General features: G+C 33.4%; 1 protein-coding gene across 3 annotated transcripts in view; it reads right to left on the bottom strand.

Annotated features, from left to right (window-relative positions):
- Nucleotides 1-21,486, bottom strand: part of LOC123682716 (inactive rhomboid protein 1) — a 267,242-nt gene extending 245,756 nt beyond the window's left edge. For 2 of the 3 annotated variants that reach the window (XM_045621474.1, XM_045621475.1), the window contains exon 1: nt 21,249-21,486. The gene's annotated coding sequence lies outside the window, so the exon portion shown is untranslated. The remainder of the gene's footprint in view (nt 1-21,248) is intronic. The other variant, XM_045621476.1, reaches the window with a different exon arrangement.
- Nucleotides 21,487-22,935: the final 1,449 nt, after the last annotated feature.

Below are 22,935 nucleotides of genomic sequence, written 5' to 3'. Positions count from 1 at the left end.
CTATCATCAGTATTAGTGGAGATATAAATGTTTTTCGATATCGCCACTTTTCCAATTTTCGCTTATAACTCGAAAACAAAAGGTGACCAAAAATTAATATTACTCTAAAATAAATCAAATAATTTGACAACTTTGTGTCTAATCCTTCACAATAATATATCTGTATGATATATTTAGTTTATTTTTGTCTTGGAATATATTCCAATTCTAAAAATGACAAATTTAATAATCAACCAAAAGAAAAATTCAAAATGACTAAAACTGTACAAATTGAGCAAACGGTTAATAAATTGAACAACTAAATTAACATAAAGACAGACGTACGTTTCGGAATTTTTGTATTTAATAATACAATTTTTCCTCATCAGTGCCTTATAGTTCAACGGAATTATTAAATTTACAAACTTACCACGTGTATATCTACCACTACAAAATTGCAAGTAAGAAACTACAAACTAACTAAACGTATCGGTTGCTCTGGTGAGGATTCACAGAACAAGCCATTACCTAAGGTAGTCATAGATTTTCTCATTGTTATTCTTTTGAAATACATATACAAATCGACATTTACAATTGAATAAACAATTTCAGAAATTTTAAATTTATCAATTGGTTGATACTGACTCTCTAATCAATAAATGATTACATCAAATTATAAAATTATTAGATTAGACACAAAGTTGTCAAATTATTTGATTTATATTAAATATCCTTCATCAAGAAGACTCATTAAACTTTTATAATTTAATATTACTCTTGTTAGTTTCTCAGAAAAAGAGACCGAGAATAGGGTATCAGATTTTGTCTATCTCCTCTGGTTTAAAAGTTGTAGTGCTAAAACATCGAAATGTGCCCACCCTGTACAGTTTTATTTCCTGCAGAATTCTCGTCATACCGATGGAATGTATTCGATAAGTTTCGAACGGATCCACTTAATCGACGTTCGTTCCTACTTAGTAAGCTCGATTCGTCGATTTATTTACAAACTTGCATCCGAGTCTTTTGCAATAACCTAGTCTGCTACATCACAGTCGAACGGACCGAACGAAATGCTTTCGAGTAACATTTTAATGAGGGCCATTCAAGATCTAAGCAGTCGTGAAGAACTTGCCTAATTCACCTTTAATTACGTCCCGACCTCGAGTGAAAAGAGTTGCCCTTTGAAATGACGCACCCTTTCAACTCGAAAGGGTCAATCGTTTACGAAGGAGAAGATTGTTATTTTGATAGGGATTTCGTTTTGGTGTTATTCGAGCTGCCGATTGAATACATCATCGTCCCCGGGTTGATTAGGATTTTACCGACATGAAATTTGGTGTCGGCCTCATCACAGACAGAGGAAATGTCCTTTATTGACTGGCAAATATCAGGCAAAAGACATCGACCTTCGGTCTTTAGGCTTCGTCAAAATAATATTAGAAAAACAAATACATACAGACTGTTCCTACATTGAAATTAAAGGAAAGAAAGAAATTCCTGGGATCATTTTAAGAAAAAAATGAATTTTACTCGAAAATGTTTCATATGAAGTTGAAGGAAAAATATCATCACTGTAATCCTTGGAAAATTCTCTATCTTTTTGAATTGTCACTTTCGATTTTACGACATCAAATAAGAGTAGGAAAAAAGGAGAAATCTGACTGATTGAAATACCTGTAACTTCAGTTTGGCTCAACATTTTTGAGCAAACCAGATTTCGTCTGAAAGATAATATCTTGTTGATTGAGGACAACATATACTCATGATATATTTGTTTTTGCTGCTTTCGATAGAGGCCTCTAAGTCAGAAGTTCATTGTTTTGTTCATTTTACTCCGAAATTTCAAATGTAATGATAGGATTTTCTTAACAGAAACAGAAATTCCATCAAATTTGCATGAAAAAACCTGAAGATCGCAAAGCGATAGTTTCAGGCGTTCTGAAGTTATGGCCGAAAGAAGATATTCTTCAACTGATGCACGGCGAAAAACCAAATTGTGTCTTTAATTTCTTACAGAAACAGAAATCCCATCAAATTTGTATGAAAAAACCAAAAGGTCGCAAAGCGATAGCTGCAAGCGTTCTGGAGTTATATGGCCGAAAAAAGACACAATTTACTTTTTCAGTGCATTAGTTGAAGAATATCTTTTTTCGGCCATAACTCCAGAACACCTGAAGCTATCGCTTAGAGATCTGTTGGTTTTTTTATACAAATTTGATGGGATTTCTGTTTCTTTCAGAACATAAAGACACAATTTGGTTTTTCGCAGTGCATCAGTTGAAGAATATCTTCTTTCGGCCATAATTTCAGAAGGCCTGAAATTATCGCTTTGCAACCTTCAGGTTTTTTCTTGCAAATTTGATGGAATTTCTGTTTCTGCTAAGAAAATCCTATCATTACATTTGGAATTTCGGAGTTAAATGAACAAAACAATGAACTTCTGACTAAGCGTCCCCTATCGAAAGCAGCAAAAACAAATTTATCATGAGAATAATTTGTCCTCAATCAACAAGATATTATCTTGTATTATCAGACGATATCTAATTTGCTCAAAAATGTTGAGCCAAACTGAAGTCACAGGCGTTTCAATCAGTCAGATTTCTACCTTTCACCTACCCTGATTTGATGTCGTAAAATCGAAAGTGACAATCCAAAAAGATAGAGAATTTTCTAAGGATTACTGTGATGATATTTTTTCTTCAACTTCATATGAAACATTTTCGAGTAAAATTCATTTTTTTACTCGACAGCAGCTATTACGCCCCCTAGCGGTAGAGGTATGAACATCAAAATAATTTCCAGAGTGTTCTCTTGTTCACTTTAGTGGTAAAATTTTTTACCGCAAGTCTCTACGATGAGTGGATCCTGAGATATAGCCGCTTACCTCGCTTATTTGCCCACCCTGTACAACTTAGTCCACCCCTGATAAACTAAAATAGCTAATTTAAATTTAAGGGCAGTAATTTAAGAGTTCCTTACTACTGTTTTATCCGAATCCGAGAGATTACTCACATTTTCCCGAACACCCTGTATGAACCTCCCATTTTAATGTACCCAGAATCCAGATCAATAACTATTATCTACCACCGTATCCTGACATCCAAATCGATGTCGAGAAAATTTCCATCGGGTAAATGGTTCTGCATTTCATATAATTTGCCAATTTCATAAGGTGCTTACATAGAACATCATTCAGAACATCGAAATCCACTCCAGAGATATCAGAGATGATCGTATCCGAAACGGTTGGATAAAGGATCAGGATATAAGAATAAAAATACGGGTATGTGACACCCCCCCCACTCCCTTTCAACCCCAAATAATAGTCGACGAGATTCGGTCGATAGGATGCTGAAGATGACACGAAACTGAACTTTAGGAACACGCAGCGAGCATATGATGGAGAGTAGAACTTCCCGATTTGAATACTCAAACTGAGGAATATTACGTGAATGGGAAAAGGAGATAACCTCTTTAATGAAAGGAGCGTTCTTTGGGGAATGGAAGAACTGGTAATCTTCGAGAGATGCTGTAGGGGTTTCCCCGCCAATTCTCCTTTATTGATCCTATTCCATAACGGATTTGGAGTGAAACAATGAATCACTACAATGGCAAAAAACACTACATTTATATACAGGCTGATCTTATATTGGAGGTACAAAGGATCACAGCTTATAACGGGTGTTTTTTTTCGAGGTATATAACTTTAAGTTGGCATTACTGTTCAAGATAGCGACCGATTTAACGGCTGTCAAGTGATTTATTCTCAGTTTGGTTTGGCAATTCATCATGAATAGACTCACGCGTGAACAACGCTTGCAAATAGTGCAATTTTATTGCGAAAATAATGGTTCTGTGCGGAATACGTATCGCGCACTACGCCCATTTTATCGTCGACAAAATCGTCCATCAGAGCAGTTGAATGGCTACGTCAACAAACAAAACTGCAGCATTTGGAGCGAAGATAATCCTCAAGTATGTCGAAACACCGTTACATCCAGAAAAACTGACTGTTTGGTGCGCTTCATGGGCTGGTGGAATCATTGGTCCGTACTTCTTCAAAAACGATGATGGCCAGAACGTTACAGTCAATGGTGAGCGGTATAGAGCCATGATTACTAACTTTTTCATTCCTGAATTGAACAACCATGATGTCCAGGAGATGTGGTTCCAACAAGACGGCGCAACATGTCACACAGCTCGTGCCACAATCGATTTATTGAAAGACACGTTTGGTGACCGCCTAATTTCACGTTTTGGACCTGTGAATTGGCCTCCAAGATCTTGTGATTTAACACCGCTAGACTACTTTCTGTGAGGCTATGTAGAGTCATTGGTCTATGCGAATAAGCCACAAAGCCTTGACCATTTGGAAGACAACATTCGCCGTGTTATTGCCGATATACGGCCAAATATGTTGGAAAAAGTCATCGAAAATTGGACGTCCAGATTGGACTACATCCGAACCAGCCGTGGCGGTCATATGCCAAAAATCATATTTAAAATATAATGCCACAAGATTATCTTACGGATAAATAAAATTCATGTCAAGCGAATAATCAATCGTTGTTTTATTGCAATTTAAAGTTCTATAGCTCTGAAAAAAACACCCTTTACTAACTGTGGATCTATACAAGGTGATTCGCCGGGCCTATTAGACGTTTATGGAAAACTAATCATGAGTTTGTGCTGAAAATTTGCATGTTGGGGTTTGAGAAAATGATATTTCTCCCTAAAATATTTTCAGATTTCTACAACTCCCAGTTATAAATAAACAGCCTACTACATCCTTATTTCAAATGGCACAACCGGTATATTATTGTATCATTAGATAGCTTTTTTGATGACAATTTCGGCAATAGGCTATACCTTGGGTAAAATTCAACGGTTCATGTATTAATTGAATTCTTATGAAAAAAAATGGTGGCGATGAGGACTCACATTTTTTCGAATTTTCCGAAATTTTTGTTTTATTCTGCAAATACTCAGCACATATTATAAGACTGTTTGCGGTTTGGACCAAGAAGGTGCAGGGTGATCATAAGAAGATCATGAACTTGGCAACTCAAATTCATCAAAACTCAAGATTTTCGAATTAGAACCTATATTTTTCATTATTTCTGTCGATTCTACGTATAAAAAGAGTGGAGGTTACTCAAGCAAACCCTATATCTAAAATGAATATTTTGAGAAGTATCGAGGAAAAACTTTAATTGAAGAAAAACCGCAGTTTCTTACTGTGTGAAGTAGTCTGGTGACTTCTGGGAAAAAGAAAGAAACTAAAATTCGATGTTTGGATGAAAAAATTCTACATTTCATGAATTATAATCAATTTTTCGTTGGAATCGTTGAGAAATCCATGAAACAATACAATTTTCAATTGCGAATAATTCATTACAATTTTGGAAATGTCAAATTCAGTTATGCAAACATCGAATTATAGTTTCTTCCTGTTTTTTCCGGAAGTCATAGTCTATTCCAAACAGTTATCACATGCGGTTTTTCCTCATTTGAAGTTCTTCCTCGATAACTCTTGAAGTATTCATTTTAGGTATAGGGTTTGCTTGAGTAACCATCACTATTTTTTACGTAAAATCGACTGAATGAAAAAATAGGTTTTAATTTGATATTCGAAAATCTTGAGTTTTGATGAATTTGAGTTGTCCAAGTTCATGATCTTCTTATGAACACCCTGTACATTTTTGGTCCGAACCGCAAACATTCTTATAATAATAATAATAATAATAATGATCTTTATTCCGAAAGAATGTCCAATATAATACATTACATACAATACAGTACATTAGATGGAATAGTGTCAACTAACAGAATTGTTAAATGTTGTATTCATGAATGGAATAAGGTTCCATGTTAATGAGTATATTTCTTACATCATTTTTAAACTTATTGAGTGTTGTACATTTTTTTATATCATCTGGTAATTGGTTGAAAAATTTTATTGCGGCATATGTTGGATGTTTTTCATATTTGACCAATCTATGTTCAGGATAAAGAATATTTACATGTCTTGTACTATAATCATGGACGGAACTACTGTATACAAACTTATTTCTATTCTTGAATAAATAAACTAAACATTCATATATATACAATGCAAATACTGTCATAATCTGATTTTTCCTAAATAAACCTCTACATGATTCTCTGTATTTGAGTCCAAATATAGTTCTTATGACTCTCTTTTGTATACGGAAAATCTCCAACACCCCTGAATCAGATCCGTAGAAAATCAATCCGAACCTCATTAAACTTTCAAAATTAGTGAAATAAAAAATTTTCAAACAATTTTCATTTAAATATTTACTAATTATTCTTATACTATAGCTGACTGAATTTAGTTTTTTTCCTGTACATATAATGTGTTTGTTCCAGTTTAGATGTTCATCAATTTGCATACCAAGAAATTTAGTACAATGTTCAGGTGTGATGCTCAAATTTGACAGTTGTATCTGAGATGGTGTTGTGATCTTTTGTTGTTTTGTTCTAAAGAGAATAGTGGTAGTTTTCTCCTGACTCAAAAGAAGACCATTCCTTTCAATCCAGTTTTCGATTTTCTTATACGAAGTGCTGGCTTCATTTATCAAGTTTGGGTAGGTAGATCCAGCAACCAACAAATTTGTATCATCTGCATAATTGGTGAGAAGACTCGAATCAGACATCAGTGCTCGTTCCATATCATTTGTGAACAAAATGAACAAAATAGGGCCCAATATGCTTCCTTGAGGTACACCGGTATAATTGGTTTTTATGTCAGATTTTGTAGTTTTTCCGTTTTTCATAACTTTAACCCTCTGCTTTCTATTATTCAGATATGATTCGAACCATCTCAAAGCAGTTCCCCTTATTCCATAAGCTTCGATTTTTTCCAACAAAAGTGGTCGATTCAGGCAGTCAAACGCTTTTGATAGATCTAAAAATATTCCTAGAAGTATATCATTATTTTCGAACGATTTGATTATATTTTCAGTGAATTGAATAGTAGCTGACATTATCGATCTTCCTTTTATATATCCATGTTGGTTATCATTCAGTATATTGTTCACTAATAGAAAGTTAACTAGACGGTTACACATTGCCATTTCAAAAAATTTTGAGAAACTTGGTAGTACACTGATGGGTCTGTAGTTTCCAAGCGACTCGCGATCACCTTTTTTATAAATTGGTGTAATTACAGATACCTTCAATTGACTAGGGAAAATACCATATGTGAGGGAATTGTTAATTATGTAGCATAGTACTTCTGCTAAATTTTGTATACAAAATTTTATCAAGCTGATAGGTATATCATCATCTCCACTAGAATGTTTATTTTTAATTTGTTTATTCAGTTCTTCTATTTCTCTAGGTGTAACAGGTGTCAAAAATATTGATCGTGAAGCTCTTGGGATATCACATGATAATATGTTTACGGGCAAAATCGGTACATTTGTTGTAAGGTATTCATTAAACATGTTAGCTATTCTTTCAGGATTTCCACTGATGAAAGTGTCATTTACTTTATCTCTACCTGTAATTTCATTGAAAATATTCCACATTGTTTTCATTTTATTATCAGATTGGGATATACTGATTTCATATTTTTTAGTTCTCTTTTTTGCTAGTAATTTCTGATAGTTTTTCTTGGTATCATTATAAAGTGATTTTAGTTCAGGATGATAATGCATAATGATACCTAATATACTCAATCTATTTTTAAAATCCAGTATTTCCTGATCGGGTTTAAATTTTAATGATTTTCCGGTGACACACTTTTTTTTGAGTGGAAAGCATTCATCAAAATGCATTATGAAGGTATTCACAAAAAGATTCCATTGTTCATCTACTTCATTTGCAGCGATGTTATATATGTTGGACCAATCTTGTTCTGCTATTTGTTTTTTAAATATAATTTTATTTTCTTCGGAAAGCAACCTAATGTTTTTATATATTTTATTTTGTTTTGTATTTGTTGGAAAATTTATTTTGACTCCCATATGATCAGAGATATTAGTCTGCATAATATTCACTTCATCTATACTAATACAGTTAGTAAAAACATTATCCAAACATGACTTACTTTTATGTGCAATTCTTGTGTACTCATTCACTAGAAAAGTAAATGAATATCCATTTAAAAGCAGGTTCATTCTGTGAATATTCACAGCATCGTCTTTCAGATCGATATTGAAGTCACCAGCAATGAGGATGATTTTCTTCTCATTCACTAACAGTTCTAGTAATGCCTCTAGCTTTTGGTAAAACTCGTTTAAGTTTTCTCTTATTGGTGGTCGATATACACTCACGACGATATAGTTCTCAATGCCTATTTTGCATTCAACACCTGCATATTCAAATATCTTCTTTTTAGAGATTTTATTGATTTCACATTTCACATTGAATTCGAATCCATTTCTAATGTAGATTCCAACACCACCATGTTCATTTTTTTCCCTACAAAAATATGCTGCTAATTTAAAGTTGGGGATATTATATGCTCTCAGTTGATATTCCGTTTGCCAGTGCTCAGTAACTGCAAATGCAACACAGTCTGCATTATCAGATAATAAGACACCTACCTCATCTATACAATTTGAAATTGACTGTAAGTTTTGAAGTATCAGGCTAGATGATATATACGTATTTTTTCTTTTTGTTGTTGTAACCTTTGGAGTTTTTTTCTTCATAAAAAATGTCCACTTTGTCCATTCAGAAATTGACGATGACGTTCAAAGTCGAACCGCTTCACAGCAACGTATTTAGGCCAACATTCCGGTTTGTACATTTCTTCCTTTTTTTCAAGAGGAGCCGTAACAACGAATCGCTTCAGTTGATTTTCGTCACTTGGAATTTCTTTAACCGTGATTGAATCTCCATGGAATCCAGGTTTTTGCAAAAGATAATCCTTAATGTGAGTTTCATTTGCTACTCTTTTCACACGATAGATGTATAGCCACACTTTCCGTTCACCTCCAGAGAAGCCAATTTTATTTGCTTCATCTGAAACTTCAGCAGTTCCTAGATTTTTTATGTTTTTTCTTTGATATTTCATTCTATTATTTCTTCGACGGTTGACTTCAGTGAATTCTTCTCTTTCACTCTGATTGTTTTGTACTGTTCTATTTATTTTGTTTGTTGTGTTTTGATTATTCAAATTGGAGGTTAGATTGTCATTTTCATTTGTGATTGATGTTTCCGTATTCAAAAGTCTATGATTTGAAATTTTTCTTGATTGCAGATTTTCTTGTGGAGCCCTCTGTTGCCCAGTAGCCGATCTAGTTGCCCTTGCATATGTATAGGTTTCTGTTGTTCCTGTATTTGGTTGCGTTTTCGACTCATCCTCTGTTAATCTTATTAGTGGTATTTTTTCATTGATGTTTACCTTTGTTTTTATGTTTTCAAGAGTTTTAATTTTATCCATGAGTAGAGAATTGTTGAACTTCAATATTTCATTCTTATCTCTTGATTCTTTCAGCAATTCCTTAAGATATATTATCTCCATTGCGTTGTTATCTGACTTCATCTCCTCAGTTTGTTTTTCTTTAGTTTCACTCGATCCGTAGCAACAAATCACTTTATTTCCCGTTAGATATTTCAGATTTGGATTCTTTTTCGCACAGGCTTGATGGAATATCGCAAAACACTGTATGCACACTTTAAACTTACAGTTTTTGGTAGCACAACATTTAAAATATTGTAAATCTCTATCATTTTTATCGGAGACATCCGACAACACATCTTCTTCGTCCGCCATATTTAATGAATAATGAATAATACTACGTATTAGTAGAATCGAAAAAGAAAAGAATTTTTTCCGAAAATGCTTTTTCTGTCGAAAAATTTAAAAAAATGTGTGTCCTCATCGCCACAATTTTTTTCATAAGAATCCCATTAACTCATGAAATTTCCGAAATTGTCGTCAAAAAAGCTATATAAAAATACAATAATATACTTGATGTGCCATTTGAAATAAGGAAGTAGTAATGTGTTTCTGGAATAACCGGAAATTGTGGAGATCTGAAAATATTTTAGGGAGAAAGATCATTGTCTCAAACCCCAATATGCAAATTTTCAGCTCAAAATAATGAATTTTTTCCATAAAGGCCATTCCGGTGAATCACCCTGTATAATAATTTGGATTTTCTTGCGGAGAACTGGAGAATTGTTCAAATTTTTTTCGAAATCGGTAACAGAGATACGAGAAAACTACAAGAAACCAAAAAGTGTATTACTGCACCAAAATTTCTTCTTACATTTAAGTATCAGTGATATACCAAAAAAAGTTCTGTGGAAAGAATTGGGCAGTGTCCCAGAAAAAATATCACCCTGTAGATTTGCATTCAGAATAAGTAGATCACATAATTTTTCTTGAAGTTTTTACATGGTTTTCAACGTCAAGCTTACTTTTCACTTTTTTTGTTTACTGCGTTAAATTACAAAAAACGGAGTAACTGAGAACGGCATCTAGTAGATGGTGAAGAAAAGGACTATCAGCAATTGAATTGTTCGATGAAATCATTATCACAAAAGATTTTTCAAATTCATAAGACATATATACAAATTCAGCTGATTCATTATTTGTCATTATTTTCATCATATGAAATTCCATTCACTACCTATACATGAAATATGAAATATTGTGCAACAAGTGGGGAAAGTTCAATTTTTCTCACGAGTGTGAGAGTATATTGTGCAACAAGTGGGGAAAGTTCAACTTTTCTCGCGAGTGTGGAAGTTTGTGGCACTAGCCTGGAAGGCGAGAAAAGGACTTTCTCCACATGTTGCACACTATACTTTTCCTACAACTGCACCCAAGTGCCGTGAGAAATAATATTTCACACAGTATGAGCAATATATAATTTTGAAATTGAGTAAGCTATGAAGAATACGTTATTTTTCATGGCCGTTGTAGGTAAAAGGAGTTTTCCTACAACTGCTATGAAAAGTAGCGTATTCTAATAATGTATTCAGAAGTACATAAATAGTCTTCATAAAACTAACCCAATATAACAGAGATTCGTGAAAACTCTCATAAGATGAGTATTTTCAGGCCTAGACCCTTTGCCAATCGAGTCACGTTCCAATATTAGAATTGGAATGATTGTGCCTCAACTGTTGATGGTTACGGAAATCTGGAGCAACGAGAATGCCAATAGTCCGGGAGCCAGGTGCTAATTTGGTTGATTATTTCCTCTCGAGAGATACTTGGTGAGATGCATCAGATAATAGTAATAAAAAGCCTCGTGAACGTCAGCTACGACTCTGCTGGGGGGGAGAGCGGCGGCAGCCCCCCAAACACGAAAAAAAATATACATTCAGTCATTTCCTCCCAACTGAAAATTTGTCAAATTGTAGCTAACCCAATATCTAGACGAAAAAATACAATCAGCTGGCTATAGCATAGTGGATTATACGTCAGCTGGTGCCTCAAACATGAAAAAAAAAAATTTTCAATGACAGCTCTTACAGCGACTCTGATACTGAATCAGAGAGTGGAAGTAACTAAATATTATTGTGCAACATGTGAAGAAAGTCCTTTTCTCGCGAGTGTGGCACTCTCTGATTCATTATCAGAGTCGCTGTCAGAGCTGCCATTGAAAATATTTTTTTTTTTCATGTTTGAGGCACCAGCTGACGTATAATCCACCATGCTATAGCCAGCTGATTGTATTTTTTCGTCTATACAGGGTGTTTCCTAAACATGCGGCAAAAATTCAGGGGGTAGTTCCTTGGACTATTCTAAGAATATTTTGTCCTTTGATGATTTTTGAAAAACCTATTTGTTTCGAAGATATAGGGGAAACAAAATTTCAGATAATAACATTTTATTATGAAAAATTACATGAAAATTCAACTCAACCTACAAAAACTGTTGAAAATGACCACCTCTAGCCAGCATACAAGCATCCAATAAAAAAAAAAAAAAAAAAATGTTAATGGCTAATACATCACAAAACGAATTCAAATGAAAACCGTGTTTAATCTGTATTCCTTTACCATCTGCACTTATCAATTTTTAGTCAAAAAACTGGCCGTTTTTAGTAATTGGAATGTTGTTAAACAAATTTAAAAATGAATTGTACCTACTTAGTGAACACAGTGCGGTACGCATTTTTATTTAAACTATTATTAATTTTAAAAATATGAAAAATGTTGTTCGCCCTGTATCTTCGAAACAAAGAGGTTTTTCAAAAATCATCCAAGGACAAAACATGCTTAAAATAGTCCAAGGAACAACCCCCTGAATTTTTGCCGCATGTTTAGGAAACACCCTGTATATTGGGTTAGCTACAATTTGAAAAATTTTCAGTTGGGAGGAAATGACTGAATTTATTTTTTTTGGTCATGGATATCTGTTACTGGCTCCCGGACTACAATATTCTAGGCAATTCTAGCGATATGGGACCAAAAGGTCCCATATCGCCATTCTGAAGATTTGAACTTTTTAGTGAATTGAAGATTCGTTCAACATTTCTCCAGTATAGAATAAAATTACAACACATGTACTAACTGACAAAGAAACTGCAACACCCAGAAGGAGCTGTTTGAATCCTGAAAGCCTAATCATGTGATCAAACAGTGCTTGGAGGTTTCTCAATATTAATAAACTATATTTTTTCATATTTTTCATCTTGTTATTATTCATAGTGACCTTTATTTGGTTTCCATTTCAAAATAATTGATATTTTTTGTTTTTTTATTCAAAAGTTTGATAAATCAAAGTGCTCTTTCCAAAGTTCTTTCTCATTTCATCATTTTTTTATTGGTGTGACACTAAACATAATGCTTAGAAGCTTGATAGAATTCAAGTACTTAATGAATAAATACTTGACTTGAGTCAAGCCAAGTAGCTTGAAAATCAAGTCAAGCCGTGAATCCCTATTTATACATGACAAGCTGCTTCATATGTCCCCATAAATGAAAATTTCACGGATTACGATCCGGTGAACTAGGTGACCATGGATTTATTCTTCCTTGACCTATCCATTTATTTGAGAAATTTTCATACAACCAAGCAGCTACTTGTCTTTCTCTGAGTGGTGATGAATCATCTTGCTGAATATGCATATTTTCAACAATGTTGTACTAAAGATCATAAATGAAGTCAAAAAGGTTGTACAGGGTGGGCAAATAAGCGAGGTAAGCGGCTATATCTCAGGAACCACTCACCGTAGAGACTTGCGGTAAAAAATTTTACGACTAAAGTAAACAAAAGAAAACACTGGAAATTATTTTGAATTTCATACCTCCACCGCTAGGGGGCGTAATAGCTATCGTCGAGTGGAAAAATGCATTTTACTCGAATAATTTTCATATTAAGTTGGAAAAAAATATCATCGCTGTAAACCTTGGAAAATTCTCTATCTGTTTGAATTGTCACTTTCGATTTTGCGACATCAAATAAGGGTGGGGGAAAGATAGAAATCTGACTGATTGAAATGTATGTAACTTCAGTTTGGCTCAACATTTTTGAGCAAATTAGATCTTATTTGACAGACAACATCTTGTTGATCAAGGAAAAAATATACTCATGATGAATTTGATTCAGCTGCTTCCGATAGGGAGCGCTAAGTCAGAAGTTCATTGTTTTGTTCATTTTTTTCTGAAATTTCAAATGTAATGATAGAATTTTCTTAACAGAATCAAAAATTTCATTGAATTTGCATGAAAAAACCTCAAGGTCGCAAAGCGATAATTTCAGGCGTTCTGAAGTTATGGCCGAAAGAAGATATTCTTCAACTGATGCACTGCGAAAAACCAAATTGAGTTTTCAAGTTCTAACAGAAACAGAAATCCCATCAAATTTGTATGAAAAAACCAAAAGGTCGCAAAGCGATAGCTTCAGGCGTTCTGGAGTTATGGCCGAAAGAAGACACAATTTAGTTTTTCAGTGCATCAGTTGAAGAATATCTTTTTTCGTCCATAACTAGAGAACCCCTGAAGCTATCGCTTTGCGACCTTTTGGTTTTTTCATACAAATTTGATGGGATTTCTGATTCTGTTAGAACTTGAAGACTCAATTTGGTTTTTCGCAGTGCATCAGTTGAAGAATATCTTCTTTCGGCCATAACTTCAGAACGCCTGAAATTATCGCTTTGCGACCTTGAGGTTTTTTCATGCAAATTCAATGAAATTTTTGTTTCTGTTAGGAAAATCCTATCATTACATTTGAAATTTCAGAGAAAAATGAACAAAACAATGAACTTCTGACTCAGCGCTCCCTATCGGAAGCAGCTGAATCAAATTCATCATGAGTATATTTTTTCCTTAATCAACAAGATGTTGTCTGTCGAATAAGATCTAATTTGCTCAAAAATGTTGAGCCAAACTGAAGTTACAGACATTTCAATCAGTCAGATTTCTATCTTTCCCCCACCCTTATTTGATGTCGCAAAATCGAAAGTGACAATTCAAACAGATAGAGAATTTTCCAAGGTTTACAGTGATGATAATTTTTTTCCAACTTAATATGAAAATTTTTTGAGTAAAATGCATTTTTCTACTCGACGATAGCTATTACGCCCCCTAGCGGTGGAGGTATGAACTTCAAAACAATTTCCAGTGTTTTATTTTGTTTACTTTAGTGGTAACATTTTTTACCGCAAGTCTCTACGATGAGTGGATCCTGAGATATAGCCGCTTACCTCGCTTATTTGCCCACCCTGTACAATAGAAAATGTTATTGAAAATCTGCATTTTCATTCATAACACCTACTAGCATCAAATCACTGTTGAAAAGCTGACCCCAAACTTTGACACTAAAACGTTGCTGAAATAGTCTGATGGCTTTAACAAAAAATTATTTTTCTCTTATTCTGTGGCAAATCTGTCAATTCTGTAATTCAAAATCGTGTGGGAATATATCTCAAATTCACGCAGATTTCATGGTTAAATTTCGTGATTATATGTTGGTAGCCTACTCGAAACTGCCCTTCTTACCACTGATTTTCTATAATCTGTCGATTCTGCACTCATTTTATTTTCTGCTTGGAAGTTCTGCCAACCAGCATTTTTCAATGCAAAAATGACTAATCAATATTTATGGGAATATTCTATTTATTTCAATAAAAATTCAGTGAATTAGAAAAAATAATGTATAGGTAGGTAATACTCGTAAATATAGCTCATTTTAACACTCGTTCATTCAAAAACTAGTCACTGCATGGCTCGATTTTGATTTTTGAACTCGTTGAAGAATATCAATGCCTTCTACAATGTATAGCTTTTCTTAGATTCTTGCCATTCGAAAAAATGTTCAGAATTAGCACAACTTAGCATCATCTGTCAAAGTTTGTCATATAACTTTTAGAGCACCCCGTATGAATTATATTTCGTCAAAAAGTAATGAAAAAATATTTAACGTTCTGATTTGTGTTTCGGATAGATGCATCTTTGAAGAATGCAATTTGACACTGAAAATGGGGAAAATTAGGTAAAAAAAAAGGTCAACTGAAAAATCATCAAAACGCATTGTGAATGGAAAAAGAGACATATAAATTTGTTAATTACTAAGTAGTGGAAGCCAATGTGAGAATACTTGAGTTTGAAACCCAATAGAAGAAAGACATTTTTCTTTCAAGCAGCCTCAGCAACTGAACTCCATTAGAAGTATGGAAGTGGATGGCGAGCTTTAGATAAATTTATCTCAGTCAGCTCGAAAAAGGGATGCACAATATATCAGGTCATAGGACACGAGCAACGCTTGATTTTTCTTCCAGTATGATATAACATGGATTCCAACAATTCTTTATATGTGCATCTATTAGCAAAACAAGAAGCTTGATATTTTATAAATATTGTTGATCCAGTATACTGGGTGTATCTGAAAAAATGTAAGGAATTATTCTGTGATGAATATTAAATTATTTTTGTATTTGGTATAAAATTTTTCGAAAAACTTCCCCCCGGGAAAGTTACACCTCTCTGAAGATTAACAAAAAAATTTTCAACGGATATTATAATATTCGACAGGTTTCTGTTCATTGTTTGTTCACTAGTGTTTCAGTTGTAAAAGTCTTAGCCTAGTAGAATCATAATTTAGTTGGCTCTTGTTCAATAAAATGATATTTAACATGATACATTTATGTTTTTCTCGTAAATACCCAAAATATTTAAGAGGTTGACTATTTCAACTCCTTGAGCATACTTCAGTGTTGAAAAAATCCCGAAATGAGTAATTTTATTGGCAAATAATATCAACCAAGTTTTGTGTCTTAAGCTCAATAAACATGGAAAAAAAAGAAAAACAATACGTTTTGTTAATTTTCGGAGAGAGCGTAACTCCTTCGAGGAGGGGTTTTTCAAAAAATTCCATACCAGATACCCACCTTGATTTTCATCACAGAATCTCCCTTCACATTTTTTCAGATACAAATTCCGAACAAATAAAGTAAGAAATCCATTATACACTGCGCAAAAAAATTAACGCACATTCTGAAAATCTCAATTTTAATGAAAGTTAACTCTACATTGACTTTATAACTTATTTTTTATGTTCTCTCGGGAAGGTTTTGAACGAAACAAGACACATTAAATGGAAGAAAAATTCAGGAATTCACCGAATCTTATGTGAAAAAAGAGAAATAAATAATTTTCAAAATACTGGAATGCTGATAAGTGATTTATTTTATTTATTTACTTCTTTATTTTTGACCTCTAATACAGTACAAGTACTGCTGACAAGTCAATTTTCATCACCTCAGAGAGAATCAGAGATGAGAACAATTCATATTTTTGTATTGTTATATTTATTCGTTGAAAAGAATATTATTTTTAAAAATGTAATCATTCGTTGTTTACTGGAATGCCTACTCATATGGAGGCTGGAAATCAATTTCCGTTACATACTCTGTGACAGGTATTGAAGGGAATAATTTCAATTGATATGACATTTTAGCAAGAAGAGACCATAATCTTTAACGAGCATAACTCAGGTAACGATGTTTTCAATCTTCAGTGCAATTGTACAACAAAAACTACATATAATGTAATTTTCGGTATTCGCAGTATTTTCGCAATCAATGACCTATGTTTTTCTTCATATGAATATAATCCATCAAATATTGCGTACGAATACTGCTTTTGATAATAGCGAAACTTCTGACCTAGATACGACCAAAAATATTGGATGTCTACGATTCCACATAGTCAGAATGGCAAAAATTCAAGAGGAATCTAAGAGTGCAGTATCTGTTAGAATTAGAAGAACCCAAACGTATAACATCAGAGCTGCCTCATAGTTGTCTTCAATCCATCAATAGCGTTCAGAAAAAAGGGGAATTACCCATGATGTACATTTCGAAGGTTCACCAGCTTTTTCTTCTACTTCAATATCAAAGCTTCTTGCCACTCATAGAAGAGTCACATTGTTGTCTTTTACTAATTGCTATTTACGGTATTTCTGTTTCAATTAATCTTCATTGCTAACAGCCGAATTTATAGATGTAATCTGAGAGAATTTTGATTATCACCATCTTTTTTTCCAACATTTCTCAGTTACACGAAGACAGTGGGTAATGTTTAAAAAATGAAATAACTTTCCTTGTATTCTCTCATGAAACAATTATCTCATATCTCCCTCCATATATCCCAACAATTCATTTATGTTTTCGATTGCCAACTAAACGTAACATTCCATTGGGTAGGATATTTTTCACGAAGAATAAGTGCACATCAACAAATCTTATGAATTATAGGACAATAATATTCAAGAGCATTATCGAGGTAATCATTTTCAGTCTTCATCTACCATTCAGAAGCTTCTCATTACCATTTTAATCAAGGATCATGGCGACTGGAATCTATTTTTGAAAAATTTGCACCCAATAATTCATGCAGTCTTCCTTTGAGCAATACCAAAGAGTTTAATTGAAATTAATCTTACACACAAAAAGCGATAATTCTATGAAAATCGAAAAAATAATTCATTAGAACTGAAGAAACTCCTACCTATTTTATTTGGAGCAGAGGTCGTCAAAATATTCTGTTAGGGAATTTTCAATTTTCATCACCTCAGAGAGAATAAGAGATGAGAACAATTCATATTTTCGTATTGTTATATTTATTTGTTGAAAAGAATATTATTTTTAAAAATGTAATCATTCGTTGTTTGCTGGAATGCCTACTCATATAGTCATATGGAGGCTGGAAATCAATTTCCGTTTCATATTTTGTGACAGTTATTGAAGGGAATAATTTCAATTGAATATGACATTTTAGCAAGAAAAGAACATAATCTTTAACGAGCATATTTCCGGTAACGATATTTTCAATCTTCAGTGCAATTCTACAAAAAAAACTACACATAACGTAATTTTCGGTATTCGCAGTATTTTCGCAATCAATGACCTATGTTTTTCTTCATATGAATATAATCCATCAAATATTGCGTACGAATACTGCTTTTGATAATAGCGAAACTTCTGACCTAGATACGACCAAAAATATTGGATGTATACGATTCCACATAGTCAGAATGGCAAAAATTCAAGAGGAATCTAAGAGTGGAGTATGTGTTAGAATTAGAAGAACCCAAACGTATAACATCAGAGCTGCCTCATAGTTGTCTTCAATCCATCAATAGCGTTCAGAAAAAGGTGGAATTACCCATGATGTACATTTCGAAGGTTCACCAGCTTTTTCATCTACTTCAATATCAAAGCTTCTTGCCTCTCATAGAAGAGTCACATTGTTGTCTTTCACTAATTGCTATTTACGGTATTGCTGTTTCAATTAATCTTCATTGCTAACAGCTGAATTTATAGATGTACTCTGAGAGAATTTTGATTATCACCATCTTTTTTTCCAACATTTCTCAGTTACACGAAGACAGTGGATAATGTTTAAAAAATGAAATAACTTTCCTTGTATTCTCTCATGAAACAATTATCTCATATCTCCCTCCATATATCCCAACAATTCATTTATGTTTTCGATTGCCAACTAAACGTGACATTCCATTGGGTAGGATATTTTTCACGAAGAATTAGTGCACATCAACAAATCTAATGAATTATAGGACAATAATACTCAAGAGCATTATCGAGGTAATCATTTTCAGTCTTCATCTACCATTCAGAAGTTTCTCCTTACCATTTTAATCAAGGATCATGGCGACTGGAATCTATTTTTGAAAAATCTGCACCCAATAATTCATGCAGTCTTCCTTTGAGCAATACCAAAGAGTTTAATTGAAATTAATCTTACACACAAAAAGCGATAATTCTATGAAAATCGAAAAAATAATTCATTAGAACTGAAGAAACTCCTGCCTATATTATTTGGAGCAGAGGTCGTCAAAATATTCTGTTAGGGAATTTTCAATTTTCATCACCTCAGAGAGAATAAGAGATGAGAACAATTCATATTTTCGTATTGTTATATTTATTTGTTGAAAAGAATATTATTTTTAAAAATGTAATCATTCGTTGTTTGCTGGAATGCCTACTCATATAGTCATATGGAGGCTGGAAATCAATTTCCGTTTCATATTTTGTGACAGTTATTGAAGGGAATAATTTCAATTGAATATGACATTTTAGCAAGAAAAGAACATAATCTTTAACGAGCATATTTCCGGTAACGATATTTTCAATCTTCAGTGCAATTCTACAAAAAAAACTACACATAACGTAATTTTCGGTATTCGCAGTATTTTCGCAATCAATGACCTATGTTTTTCTTCATATGAATATAATCCATCAAATATTGCGTACGAATACTGCTTTTGATAATAGCGAAACTTCTGACCTAGATACGACCAAAAATATTGAATGTATACGATTCCACATAGTCAGAATGGCAAAAATTCAAGAGGAATCTACGAGTGCAGTATGTGTTAGAATTAGAAGAACCCAAACGTATAACATCAGAGCTGCCTCAATCCATCAATAGCGTTCAGAAAAAGGTGGAATTACCTATGATGTACATTTCGAAGGTTCACCAGCTTTTTCATCTACTTCAATATCAAAGCTTCTTGCCTCTCATAGAAGAGTCACATTGTTGTCTTTTACTAGTTGCTATTTACGGTATTTCTGTTTCAATTAATCTTCATTGCGAACAGCTGAATTTATAGATGTATAATCTGTGAGAATTTTGATTAATAATCATCTTCTTTTCTAACATTTCTCAGTTACAAGAAGACAGTGAGTAATATATAAAAAATGAAATAACTTTCCTTGTGTTCTCTCATGAAACAATTATCTCATATCTCCCTGCATATATCCCAACAATTCATTTATGTTTTCGATTGCTAACTAAACGTGACATCCCATTGGGTAGGATATTTTTCACGAAGAATTAGTGCACATCAACGAATCTAATGAATAATTGGTCAATAATATTCAATAGCATTATCTAGGTAATGATTTTCAGTCTTCATCTACCATTCAGAAGTTTCTCCTTACCATTTTAATCAAGGATCATGGCGACTGGAATCTATTTTTGAAAAATCTGCACCCAATAATTCATGCAATCTTCCTTTGGGCAATACCAAACAGTTCAATTGAAATGAATCTTAAACACAAAAAAGCGATAATTCTATGAAAATCGAAAATATAATTCATTGGAACTGAAGAAACTCCTATATATATATTTGGAGCAGAGGTCGTCAAAACATTCTGTTAGGAAATTTTCAATTTTCATCACCTCAGAGAGAATAAGAGATGAGAACAATTCATATTTTTGTATTGTTATATTTATTTGCTGAAACGAATATTATTTTTAAAAATGTAATCATTCGTTGTTTACTGGAATGCCTACTCATATAGTCATATGGAGGCTGGAAATCAATTTCCGTTCCATACTCTGTGACAGTTATTGAAGGGAATAATTTCAATTGACTATGACATTTTAGCAAGAAAAGACCATAATCTTCAACGAGCATATTTCAGGTAACGATGTTTTCAATCTTCAGTGCAATTGTACAAAAAAAAACTACATATAACGTAATTTTCGGTATTTGCAGTATTTTCGCAATCAATGACCTATGTTTTTCTTCATACGAATATAATCCATCAAATATTGCGTACGAATACTGCTTTTGATAATAGCGAAACTTCTGGCCTAGATACGGCCAAAAATATTGGATGTATACGCCTCTACATAGTCAAAATGGCGAAGATACTCGACGAATCTGACAGTGCATTTTCCCAAAGCACAACATGCGATAACTGACAAGACAATCCACATTCGATTAATGTGATAGCTCAACGATTTGAAATTCGTGCATATGAGAAATGAATTATGTTGAAAAAATACCGTAATGTATTTACCTGTCAACTGGCACCACCACCGCCGTTACAATAAGATGTTTTGAATCGATACCTTCACAAAAACTCAAACCCCGTTCATGCCACAATCACAAACTGCACTCTGTGCCACTGTCCCACCGATCTTTCATCGGAAAACAGAAATTTTCACCGGAATTTTCAACAAAAACGATAAAATAATCCGAGTTTTCAGTCCGTTCGCGACATAGATTCGCGGACAAGGCTGCGTGAATCGATGTCCGTTTTACCCCTATTTCCTAGGGGTGGGAGGTTCAACGACATCGAAGGGGAAGAGCAGCTGGCGCCATCTAGATGGAAATGGAAAACGCGGAAATATTCCTGTTTCTGCGTTTCAGCATCCGATACAAACAGAATGATCTAGCTGCGCTTGTGTGGTATCGAATGATTTTGGAGATGAATTGTCCACAGGGGTTGTGCGAATTGAATCGCTACTTTCAGCTCCCCAAGAGGAATAAATTGCATCAACAGTGGTGAAAGTACCGACTAATCTTATCATGCGATAAGAAATAAACATACATAATGAGTGTTCCGGTAGAAAATAATAACAGCAAAGAGAATTGGGAAAATTTCTATTCAATTTTTACCTGAAAGGTCTATTTTATTCAAGTCATTTCAATCTTATTATCATTATTCTTCATTTCCCGAAATATTTCAATCGGTATTGATAAAACAGTGATTTTTTTCATTAATTTTTAAAGAGAAATTCGTTCTTCATGAGGACATTATGGAAAATCACTGTTAATTCAATGGGTTAAAGGAAAATTGATTCAATTGCACTATATTCCGTTTACCGGTGATGAATCAACTTTTAGTTTTCGGCTCAGAGTAATAAACATGGATAGAGGGATCATATGTCATTTTCAGTAAGCAAATTTTGTCCCCAACATGAACTACAGTCCATTCAGGAATTATTGACATTGAAGTAGGCCATGAACATCTAGTCGCGGCTTTATTTCTGGTTACAAAAATATCGCTAAAAATTGCTATGGTTCATCATAGAAATAACCAGTTTAAATTATTTTCATCATTTGTATCAGAAAGATCCTGAATTTTCGAAATTACGAAGGAACGCATACAGTCATGATTTCATAAATTGAAATTCAGATTATATAACGTAATAATATAGTGAAATGCTATCTCATTTCAAGGAAATCCAATAAAGAGATATCTATTCATTTAAGAGTCGCCCATGAAAGATTCCATTGAAGATCATTAAAATATGCATATTCCTTTTCACCAAAGGCTCCCCAAAAATTGTTGCATTACTGATGGACACTGGATACCAACCTGCTTGCAAAATTCTTATCAAATAATTCTAAACTGTCTCAACTGATGAAGAAAACAGAAAAAACTGGTTGATAAATTTAAATAGTGTAGCTTAGTGAATGGAAGAGCCATATCATAATAAGACAGAAATAAAATTCAACGAATCCATTTAGTATATGAAATATTTTGACATCACTATTGTACTGAAACTTTCAAAATTGGAACCAATTTTTCAGCCGATGTGTAAATTACTTTCTAAAGTCACTATTTTATTTATTGAAACTGTTCATGACATGAATGATTGATTAAACTTGTATGAAAAATATAGGTACTATTTGTACTCGAGTTTTCTGTTTTTTATTGAAATGCTTTTATACTAGTTTCTATTAAATTACATAAATTA

The sequence above is a fragment of the Harmonia axyridis genome, chromosome 6 (genome assembly GCF_914767665.1).
Source record: "Harmonia axyridis chromosome 6, icHarAxyr1.1, whole genome shotgun sequence".
NCBI classification, from domain to species: domain Eukaryota; kingdom Metazoa; phylum Arthropoda; class Insecta; order Coleoptera; family Coccinellidae; genus Harmonia; species Harmonia axyridis.
The sequence above is the reverse complement of the archived record's forward strand: the minus strand, read 5'-3'. Positions and strand labels throughout refer to the sequence as shown.